Source organism: Cygnus atratus, chromosome 11, assembly GCF_013377495.2.
Source record: "Cygnus atratus isolate AKBS03 ecotype Queensland, Australia chromosome 11, CAtr_DNAZoo_HiC_assembly, whole genome shotgun sequence".
Classification (NCBI taxonomy): domain Eukaryota; kingdom Metazoa; phylum Chordata; class Aves; order Anseriformes; family Anatidae; genus Cygnus; species Cygnus atratus.
Window position 1 is genome coordinate 15,050,536 of NC_066372.1, and position 11,298 is coordinate 15,061,833.

Consider the following 11,298-nt stretch of genomic DNA (forward strand, 5'->3'; position numbering starts at 1 on the left):
CAATGAAACCACAGGAAACACAAGAAATTAAGAATAGACCGGGACTTATTTGATTTCTTGGCTGCTGGATGCATCAGAACTTCTCCGGGCTGGCCATATCAGATTTATTCTCTGGATAACAGAGATCGGAGAGTTGACACAGAAAGTTTAAAGGGGGAAAACAAAATCAGCGTCTGGCCTGATCCTGCCCGGGCTCCTTGGCAGGCACGGGCACCAACCACTGGACAAGGCAACTACACCTAGGACCCAACACGGTACGCACCGGGGGTGAGCCTCCTGCACCCAGCAGTGAATTGCAGCCTTGCTTCGAGCAGAAGTTAGCAAAAACAGCCACTCGTGCTTCACAGCACCCTGAACACATCCAGAAATCTGCTCCTGAATGAGGAACGGCTTGCTAACGCTGAAGCAGAGGTGACAATTAGTTCCCAGAGCGTAGGGTGGTCCACGCCACTGCCACTCTGCAACTCCCCCTGGCTTGAAGGCACACATCCGTAGCCCATCCATGCATTTTCCTGCTCAGACATATTCCCAAAATCCCTGTAGCTGCTAGACACCTGTGTAGCAGCATCCCTGGTCACAGGAAAGTATCATGAGAGAGAGCAAAACGTTGCTCTGCTGAGCATCACGACCACGCTGCAACAGCTCCCTGCTCTTCATTCCGACTTCCATCAAGCACTGAAGCAAACCCCATCCTTCATTCTCAAGTTATCCAGTGGCTCTGATCCAGCATTAGCTAAGACAGCCAAAAAAAAAATCCTTAAAAAGAAAACAGTTTAGCTCCCTCAAAGCAAACATCAAGTGATGCAGCATTCCTGAAGACAAAACTTAACAAGAGTTAAAGCACGCTTCCTCCAAACGGCCCAAGTTTTCTCTCGGCACTGGAATATCATAAGCCCCAGGCATAAATACACACAGGTATTTATGCAAACAGTATTGGTATTTTTTTATTAATATCAGAAGCAGCAATGAGACAGGATTTTTAGTAAAAGTTGGCAAAGATCACAAATTTATTTCTAGAGGGAGGAAAAAAATATGTATCTTCCAAGCAGAGCATAAAAGACTTTCTAAATTTACACTCACTGAACACCCTTTATCATTTTCAGACACTTCAAACACTCACTCGTTTTGTATAACGCAGCGTACAATAACTGGGTGATTGCCATTTATCTCAATGGCATCTCAAAGCACTGACTGACACAACAGAGGGAACGGGTCACGCAAGCAGCTAAGCAAGGAAAGGCTGGGAAAGCACACGTTTTGCAGTTTCAGGGAGATATACGCATTTTCAAGCACTTTCTTTGCCACAACTCCTCCGTGCTCCTCAGGTAGCTCTGAGTTTTCATTTCAGGGCTTGCCGTCGGTGTTCTGAAGCATCGGCATTTTGTACGCTCGCTGCTGCTGGGACAGGATCTCTGACTATTCTCAGGCAGCCCGATGACTTCTGAACTTTGAGATTATAAAGCAAGAAGGTTACTGAACACTCACATGCAAGTCGATTGGCTAAGAAAAAGCAGCACAAAGTCCTGCCAAAATCCTAGTTAATCTGATAAAGCCAAAACCAGGGAGGTCTTAAGCACTCTTTTCCCCCGTAGTTAAAACCGAGCTAATTCCAGCTGCAGAAGGAAGCACACCGCGTTTTGCGGCACACCTCTTCAGCAGACACTGCACCTGAAGAGACGACCATTTACCACCTTCAAGCTACTGCCCGTGAGGAAGCCGTAAGAGTAAAGAGTAAAATACCCAGAATCCAGGAAGATGTGGGACTCAGACACATGAATTTCACAGATGGGCAGACGTCGCTTGTAATCCGAATGGAGGAGGGAGAAACAAATTAACGACATGTACGTGACAGGCAACTGGTTACCTCCCCAGCACTACTTGGATTTTCCTACATCCAATGCACTCTGCAAACAATTAATCCTCTTAACGTCCATGCAAACATATTTATTACCCACAGTCGTAGCTTGCAAGCTCTTTAAGCAATGAGCTGGTTCTTCTTCTAGCTTAAAACAGGGCTCAGTACAATTGGGACCGAGGCTCTGCCTTAACTGCGAGCCACGCGCTCCCATCACCCCGTTCCCCCCAGCATTTTCTGGAGGCGACGAGCGAGACGCCCACTCGAGACGCAAACAAGCACTGGTAACCTCCTTAAAAGCGCTCAAACCCTCACCCTCCGTGCTGCACGCACCCTCCTTCAGGCGACGACAACCAGAAGACTCATTCAGAAATTCATTAGCGGCCGTGGCCAGTGCGGAGAAGCGGCTCTGAGCTCAGCCCACGTTGCACAAGTGGCTGGGCACAGGTCAGTTCTTGCGCCGAAACCCCCAGCGAACACCCCCAGCAGACCTGCAGACGAGGCATGATTTATGTTCCCGGTGGTGACTGCGCTGCTTAATACAGGAAAACCCGCAGCTACCCAACGTTTGCAGCAACATTTCGCCTTGCATCACACAAAAGCACGAAGAGTCACCTGGACCTTGTGAAACAAACGCTTGTTAAACAAGCCTTCCCTCTGCAGCAGTACAGGGAAAGGGGGTTTAAGTCTTCATTTCTCTAGCCAGCCCTCGGCTAAGACAAGCTATCCTCTCTGCAGCTGCTAGGAGAAGAGAAAGTGTAAACATTTACATTTAATGCAACGAAAGGTTTGCTCACCACCTCGTGTAACGCCGCGCTCACAGACAGTGATCACTCATCATAAAATGGGTGGAGCGGCCGCAAACCACTCAGCGATGGAAAATCTGACTCCCTTGTCAAGGGAAGCTCCTGCCCAGGCTGCAAACCCCACGGAGACATGCAAAGCGCTGTCGTTAATCCCAGTGTGGGAAGTCTTTCAGCTACGGATGCAAAAACATCTGCTACGTAGCATGTGAACCGGCATATTTTACTTTCATCTCCAGGATCAATATCTGCACTGACTTAAAGAGCTTCAGATCAGACTGCAGGAACTGTTTTAATCTAGGTCACACAAACTCATTCATCCCCGGTTTGTTTAAAAAACAGCACTCCTCAAGCTCAAAGTGCAGAGTTTAAGACGTCCAGTGCCATCAGCGAGGCAGCCTTGTTGCCACACCGCAAGATTTACGAGAGCACAGAACAAACCCAACAGAATTCATCACGTAAGACCTTAGGTACGCGGCGGCGTAAGCCTCACTCCTCAGCTGACTCACCGAGTGATGCTAACCGAGAAAGGGGCAAGCCCCGGTTCTGCTGTGATCTTACCCGTGGGTTCAGCGCCGTATGCGCTCACGCATCAAGAGAAATTGCCTTGTATACCCACCACGTCTTGATATCCCGTCACCCCTTCCCTCCCCCCAAAAAAGTCACTTCCCCCATTCTTTAACACCTGCTTCCTCCATCCAAGCATTCATTGTCCAAACGCTATTATGGGACCGAAGGCTCCAGCATCCCAGAGGAAACTCGGGAGGAAAACCAGTCTATAAAACGAGCACTCTCCATACAAGGCCTCCCCATTCACTGCAGTAAGCCCAGACCTCGGCATTCCCTATTTTTCCCCTTCCTTACTATTGCCTCCAAGGCTCGTCCAGGCGCCGAGACACACGTGCCAGGAAGCCGAGCGTGCCACACGTCCTGGGACCCAGCCCTGCTGCGTTCGCATGTGAGGAGGGAGCTCAGCCCTGCAGGATGCTCGCAGCCCCTCCGCCTGCCGGCCGGAATACCTGCGGGAAGCAGCATCCGCGCGTCACGCAGGCCAGGCGCCTTCGCCCATGGAAAAAAGAAAGGGTGAGTCAGTAGTTCGAGTCTGGAGGCAGCTGGGTTTAAAACAGCTGTTCCGTGCCAAAATACTTGTTTGTAAAGGTTGTATTAACTGTAGCGCCCGGGCTTACCTAGCAGTTACACCACTGGGGGCAGAGACAGGTTGGGAAAGAGATTTACTTTCCCAAGTAACTTTGCCAGAAACCTCAGATACAATTTAGATGAAGCTACAAAGGCCCGTCACAGGTTTTACCATAACTTACTGCTCCAATCTGCATTAGTCATGGGTGATAAAAAGCACGGAGCCACATGTGGGACTGAAACACCACACGTCAGGTAGTCTCTCACCACCAAGTTCTGAACATCGCCATCCAGTGCCATATACCCTTCTGCTCTGCTCCAAGACGATCACTGTAAATCACACAACAAGAATAAGTCTCACCAACGTTCATTATCTTTATTTAAATGAAGTAATTCATCACCTATTTTCCCTCCCACTCAGAGGAGAAAGAAACACACCTGAAGTCACTGCTACAGAAGGAAATCCTTAAATCCTTCCCTTTCCCTTTTCACTTCAAACAACAATTTGGGGAAACCTCTCATCACGTTTTTTGCAAATGGGAAGTTAAAAGCAGTTCAACAAAAAGACTAAAAGCTAGCAGCATTTGTGAAAGGTGGAGCAGACACCGGAACGAAGTTAAAAAAGATTTTTTTGCAGCTGCTCTAGCAAAGGCTAACACTTCATACAGACTATCAGAACGTCTCACAACCGCTTGAAATTAAGATGTAGGGGATCAGTTGCAAGTACCCGTGCTCATACATTTTAAACAGCATCTCAGAAGTGCAACTACACAGGATCCACCTCACGGACAGGAGCAAGCCATCACCATCCCACCAGTCCCAGGGAATCTACTGGAAAACTGATGCAAGGATTAACCATGCAAGGAAACCGTGACAGTTTATTTGTCGCATTTGCTGATTAAAAAAAAAATACACACACCACTTCTGAAAGACAAGAGCGCCTAGATGGGTAAAGAATTTATTACGAACAGGGCAGGTTACGGAACCACAGGAAAAAGAGTGAATTCTGTGTCTTTATGAAGACAGAAGAGGCAGGAGGTGCCATACTATGCCCTCATACAACATGCTTAGAATATATTTTGTTTCAAGCCCTCAACACTGCATCTGTAGGAGGTGCAGACAGCAGTTTGAGGGGTATTTTTTACTTAGACTTACTCCAAGCCCATGCACTATATTTGAGAGGCTCCCAAACAGCTCCATGCTTGGACTGCAAGAACTCCATTGCTACTGCAGCAAGGATTTTAGTTTTTTCTGTTGCGAAAACCACCCAAGAAACTCTTCCGCATCCAATTTTCATGGTTTTTTTTACATATATATATATAGATATGAAAATCTTGTTAGACTGCATGACCACATCATAACATGGGATCAAGTACAGCTACAACAGAATTAAAGTTTATTTTCTGCAAGTTATCACACTGCAAACTTTTTAAAGACCGTTGACTACTTAAAAATATTTGTGACTACACCCTCTTCCTCAGCAACTTGTAAGTGTACCTAAAATGGTTATAAAGGAAAAAAAAGATGATAAAAATGTCAGGGTTCACTTTTGCAGGGGACATCTCTCCTCAGCCTGCCCAGAAGTAATGGCAGTCTTCGGGAACTTTAAACGGAAACAATTTAACTTCTAACTCACTGGCTTATCTCAGAAACATCTATCTCCTTAGTCATCTTCACATGCTGTAAAACAGGGATGGGCACCGCAGTCAAATGCCTTCTTTGCAATCGGAAAAGCACTTCCAAGGGTGCAGCTCCAGGAGAACTTCCCTGAAGGAAGCACCGGAGCAAGGGCGCATCTCCTGCCGCTGCCCCGGCGGGCACAGGGCGACGCGATGCAGGCAGAAGGAACCATTTGGCTGAGCTTTTCTCCACCAGGGAACTGATCCGAGGTAACAACTGTACAGAAATAACAATAATACCAAGTTATTCTTGACTGGAATCAGTGTCGCAGTCTGGTTCGTCTAACAGACCCGCAAATAGCTGCGTGGCCCGGCTGGGGAACAGGAACAGGCTGCTTACAGCTACGGCTGTAAGAAAGAGCTCACGAAATTGCAGTCCGAGGTTAGGGTAACCCTGACAAAGTTTTACCTATTGCCTGCTTCACCACAAGCTCTGGAAAGGAATGAAGCTGTTTACCGGCTTCGTGGCATCACGGCGTATTTGTCACGTAGACAGCAACCGAGAAGTCACCCTGCTGGCGTGGCAAAGGGAATGGGCCATAAATATATAAAGATAGATGTTTTTCACAAAGATCCGTACAGCTTGAACGCAGCAACAAGTTCCCAGCCTAGCTGCTTTCCCTGGAGTGCTGCCATCATATTTTCTTATCGCTAACCAAAGCAACTAACCAGCTAACTCCAAGTGATGTGCTTTACCTGCCAGATCTACATAAAAGTCATTTGCAAGGGAGAAAGGCAGGTTTAAAAAATTAAATAAATAAAAAGGCAAGAGGACGGTGTGCCACATCCGTGGCTTTGCTTTGAAAAGCAGCGAAGAACTGCGATGCCAGGCTGTGGCACCACGATTCAAGTGCCTGAGTATTCGGTAAGTACTAGGAGTGGCTGATTCCCTGCCCACATCTAATCGTTGTCAGCAGTTTTCATGGGGGAAAAAAAAAAAAGAAGGTGAAAGGCAACTAAGTTCTTTCGTAAAAATCTGATGGTGTCTACCACCCTAACAAAAAGTTTTGGTTTAGAGAAGCGTGGTGCCTTCTGGAAATGACCGTGCAGGTGGTGCATGCCAGGCTCCCAGGCAGGCTGTATCCCCCGTGGTGAGCCACAGCCAAACTGTATTTACACCCAGAGCTACCAGCTGCTCCACAAAGTCACTTATTACCTTTATCCCATGGGTGATCATTGCAAGCGAGCAACAAATGAGCACTTGGCACCCGGCAATCCCAAGCTGCAGGCTGCGAGGTGCTTCCCACCTGAGCCGCGCGGCCATTCGGCCTTGTGTGTGCCTGCAGACAGGATGCTGCCGATCTTCCCCTCTGCCTGGAAAGCAGGTCAATGCTGCCAAACCACTACCCAGCAACCTGGTAAAACACGGGGCCACGATCGCTCAGGGAGAGCAAATCGCACCCTTACAGCCTCCTGCGCTACCCAGCCTTTCACCCAAGTCGTTAACTGCTGCACGCTGCCTCCCACCGCTAGCAAAACCAAAACCAAAGATTCTCCGTACTTATCAGCTACGTGGTTCAATTTACTGCAGGCTACTTGGTGCCTGTGTGGGGAACCCCTACAGAAACAATATTTAATAGCACTCGCGTAGATTGCAGATAACGAGCTAGAGCACTAAGTAGGAAGGCTTCCAGGCTGCTTCGAGGACTGTTTTATAGGCAAGTGGAACATCACCAAATACCGGGCAGAGAAAACTGATCTGTTCGTGTCCTGGATACGGAGCGGAAAAGAACTAGGTACAGCATGCACAACAACTTCCAGTGACCATTTTTGTGTTAAGCAGCTATCTGTTATAACTTCTTATGCCAGCAGAAGGCTCTACGAAAGCCCCCCCGCCCTTGTAACACGGCCAGTAAGCCTACCAGCGTTTTTCTCCTCTGGTATAATTTATAGACCGCTGCCCTACCTCATGCTTTGGATGGAATAACCAGATTCCTTTAACAGCACTTAATCCCCCTCTCGGTACAGGAGTGTACCCTGGACCAGAACACGGCTTAGTCAGGAGCATATCCTGCTGAGAGATTAGCAGCAAGTTCTGCATGAGCCCGCGTCTCACAGCTTCCCCACACAGCCTATGTTTAAAACCCTCCATTTACCTGGCAGGGCTCTATTTGTATGAAAAGCTGAGACTTTTCAACTGCGTTTTTCCTCCTCTGCTGCTGTGGGGCTGTAAATCAGGAACACCACGCTCCTGCCTGGCTATCTGGCCACGGCTATCCCCCGTTCCTCCACGCATCGCCATGTCCTCACCTTTTGGACCGTGCTGACCATCCCTTGGCCCCCCGGCCCTGGTTGCCAGACACGGGCTGGAGCACGGGGCCGACACGATGCCGCGCTACCTGCGGGGAGGCTTGTAATTCAGGCTGCCTGCAGAACCCGTCTGCCTTGCCGAACTCCACATCCGTGCCCTTCTAGCAACAGCCCCAGGCCAGCCTGTCTGCCCAGCGCCGGGCAGCGCCGAGAGGACGGACGGGAGACGCGCTAGGCTCACGCCATAAACGCAGGAGGTAGGTACATGTTTGAACTCACGCCAAGGGACAACGCATGCCTGGGTTATCCTCGCCTTGCTTAACGCACCCATACCCTGCTGCGAGGCCTGGAAATCAAAAAAAAAAAATAACGAAAAAAAAAAAGGGTCCAAGCAAGATGTCTCACCACGAAAGGTGACAGCCTGGAACCACAGTGGTATAGCAAGAGCCTTCTGCATGAACGAGTGCTCCTCTACAACAGACAGCTTCTGCCCACAGACACTGATGTTGTGAGATTAATGTCAATCTACACCCACTGTTAGAATATCTCTGAATAAAATACACCTCCTCTAACACGGCGCTAACTGAATCATTCGTGCCTTACCTTCACGGGACTGTGCGGAACTTGGTTCACCTCCGCAGTTCCCCTACAACTCGGCAAGGGTGTGTAAAGCACCAAAAAGCACGCCAGGCAAGGGACGGATTTTCAGCTGAAGAGAGTCACCACCGAGGGAAATAATGTAGTTTGGCCTTTTAAAACCACTGCGATTACATGAGCTGAAACTGCCAGCACACGAGGCACTCACAGATCTCAGAGCAACTGTCTAAACTCAGCGCTGAAGCTACATGCTTTACATATTTCTACTGCACCGCATATCTCCATGAGCACCTAAAGTTTTATGGCTGACACGGATTGCAGGGAACACCACAGCTACCAACTGTCCTGCACGAGCACAGCATTCATAATCCCTTTATCAAGACCCCGTCTGGTCGTCCACGATCAGCACAGAACACCCTTAAAAACTTTTAAAAGCACTTTTTCGCTCCCGAGCTCCAGCTAACGTGCAGCCCGGCGAAGGACACAGGGCAGAACCCATTACAGAGGTCAGCAAAACTCGGCTCCACTAATCCCAGCTCCTTTCCATGACTCGTGGGGATAACGCAGCCACGGCCGGTGGATTAACCGGCTCGGACAATTTGCAGGTTAAGAAACGAGCACGTTTTCACAATCCTCGCCCAGGAACCGTCGCATCGGCTTTAGCAGAAGCGTGGCTCCCCTCGAGCACATTTTCCAGCAGCAGAGCGACCCCACACAACAGCCCCCCAGCCACGACCCCCTGCCCGACTCCAACAACCCACTGAGCCCCAAAGGTGGGAAAAAAGAACAGAGGAGACCGATTGAAAGCCCGGATTACTTTCTCAGCTAAAAACCAAACAACCTAAGACACGAAGTTGCATCGGCGAAGCTCGAGGCTCTGTTTTCCTCTCCCCCCCCCCCCCACCAGCACATCAATGGTTTGAGTAGCGAGGAAGAGGAGGGAGGCTGAGGGCCAGCCGGGGAGGGTGTTTGCGTGTATATATGCGTGTGTTTGTGTACATACGTGTGCATTTACGTGCCTATGTGTGTGTATGTGTGTGTTCGTGTGCTCACCCCCCGCAGCAGCCCGGGCACACGGCCGGGGGTCGCCCCCCCCTCCCCGGGCAGCCCGCAGACAATAGGGGCGGGAGCAGGCGAGGCGCGCCGCGCCAGGAAAGAAGCGAAAAGTAAACGAAAAAAAGTGAAAATTAGGAAGAAAAAAAAAACACGAGAAAAAGACACGCGAAGGAGAGGCTGAGCGGCTCCGCACGAAGTTGCGCGGAGAAAAGCCCCGAGGAAGAGGAGGAGGAGGAAGGGCGGGGAAGTGGCCGAGGGAGCGGGGAGGGGGCAGGGGGGGTCCCGCAGCGCCCCCACTCCTCCACCCCCCCCCCAAAGACCCCCCCTTTCCCCCTAACCCCCCCTCCCCATCCTCCGCCAAACTCCTCCGGGGCACAAACACTCACCGCGGCGGGCGGCTTCGCCCCTGGCAGCAGCGGGGCCGGGAGGGAAGGGAGAGGGAAGGGGACGGGGAGAAGGGAAAGGGAGGGGGGGGAAAGGAGATGGGAAAGGGGGGGGTAGGAAAGCGGCCGGGCCGGGTGCTCTCCGCCCGGGGAGGCGGGCAGGAAGGAGGGCCGGGGGCTGCGGGCTGCGAGCCGAGAGCCGCCGCCGTGCCCGCCCCCGAGCCGCCAGCCCGCATGCGCCGCCCCGCCGGGCCGAGCCGGGCCGAGCCGAGCCGGGCCGCCCCCGGGCAGGGGGCACCGGGCGGGGGGGTGCAGCCGTGCCCAGCCGGGGGCTTGGTCTCGGTTGAGTTTCAGCCACCGGCCCCGGGATAAAGTGGGTCTGTCGGGGAGTGTCACCCCCCCCGGGCCACCTGGCTGGCTGGCTGGCCCCGCTCGTTTGCCTTGCTGCGGTTTGGGTGTTTCTGAGCATGCTTCTGGTGCGAAAGGACGCAGGGAACTTTTTTTTTTTTTTTTAATATTTTTTTTTAATGTGATATGGGTTCGTTGTTATTTAAAGGGGATATTTCCTTCCCATGCGCTGGACGTGAGCTTTAATGGCTTGTTTTGCGTGGTGGTACGTTGCTGGTGTGCCCACCTCCTGCAATGGAAAGGCCTCTTCCAGCACAAGCTGTCCAGCCGTGAATGCGATCTGCTGTACGCAAACACCACACATCAGTTCCTAGCACAAAATCGAGCAGCTCCACTCGTGCCCCACAAGGACAGCCCGCAGCCCCATCCTCCTCCAGAGCACCTTTCCGCAGGGCCCGCTGCTCTGTTGCATGAGGTGTGGAGTTTGATCAAGGAAGATCTCCCTCGCTGTTCCCATGCCTTGCCCCGGAAGATGGTGGAAATGGCAACCCACCGTTAGCAGACGTATTCATGTGGCCTGTGGTCCGCGTGTGGCTAGGTTTGAGGAGGCCTCTGGAGAGAAGATGCACGATCTGTTGTGGCGGTGACCTGCCTTCAGTTAGCGTTTATGATGGAAGCTCTTTGGAAATGCGTTCATGTGGCGGCCCAACGTTTCCCCTCAGCTTAACCTGCTGCACACGGATGCATCCCACTAGCCCTGGTGGTGGCCAGGCGATCACGGCCACAAAGACTGCGGCCACGCTGAGTTACTCGTGTGACTCCTGTCGCACTAAAGCTGGGCAGCCTCACCTCGCTGCAACCAACCCCAAAAACACTTGGTATACTTCCCAAAGAGACTTTGCTGCTGGCCAGAGCACTGCACAAAGGATGTGGGTAATTTCTGTACCTAGTGTGCTCTCTCTGTAGAATAAAAATAATAACACTGACCTGTGTACAGTGGAGATTTCCTGCTGAAAATGTTCTGCATGAACGTGGCGTCGTCTTCCAAGCTATGCAGTGCTGATCCTGTTTAAATCAACTGAAATAACAAAAATGTTTTCAACCCTTGTGCAACTTGATCATTTGGAGGCTGGAACATACCATGCGCCCTTTTAAACCAGGATGTAAAGCAATAATTTTTCATACATGGC

At 50.9% G+C, this 11,298-nt stretch overlaps 1 protein-coding gene across 1 annotated transcript in view; it reads right to left on the bottom strand.

The window, feature by feature from the left end:
- Nucleotides 1-9,818, bottom strand: part of AKAP13 (A-kinase anchoring protein 13) — a 218,867-nt gene extending 209,049 nt beyond the window's left edge. Inside the window, 1 exon segment of the mRNA XM_050712981.1 lies at nucleotides 9,764-9,818. The gene's annotated coding sequence lies outside the window, so the exon portion shown is untranslated.
- Between the last annotated feature and the right edge of the window lie 1,480 nt (nucleotides 9,819-11,298).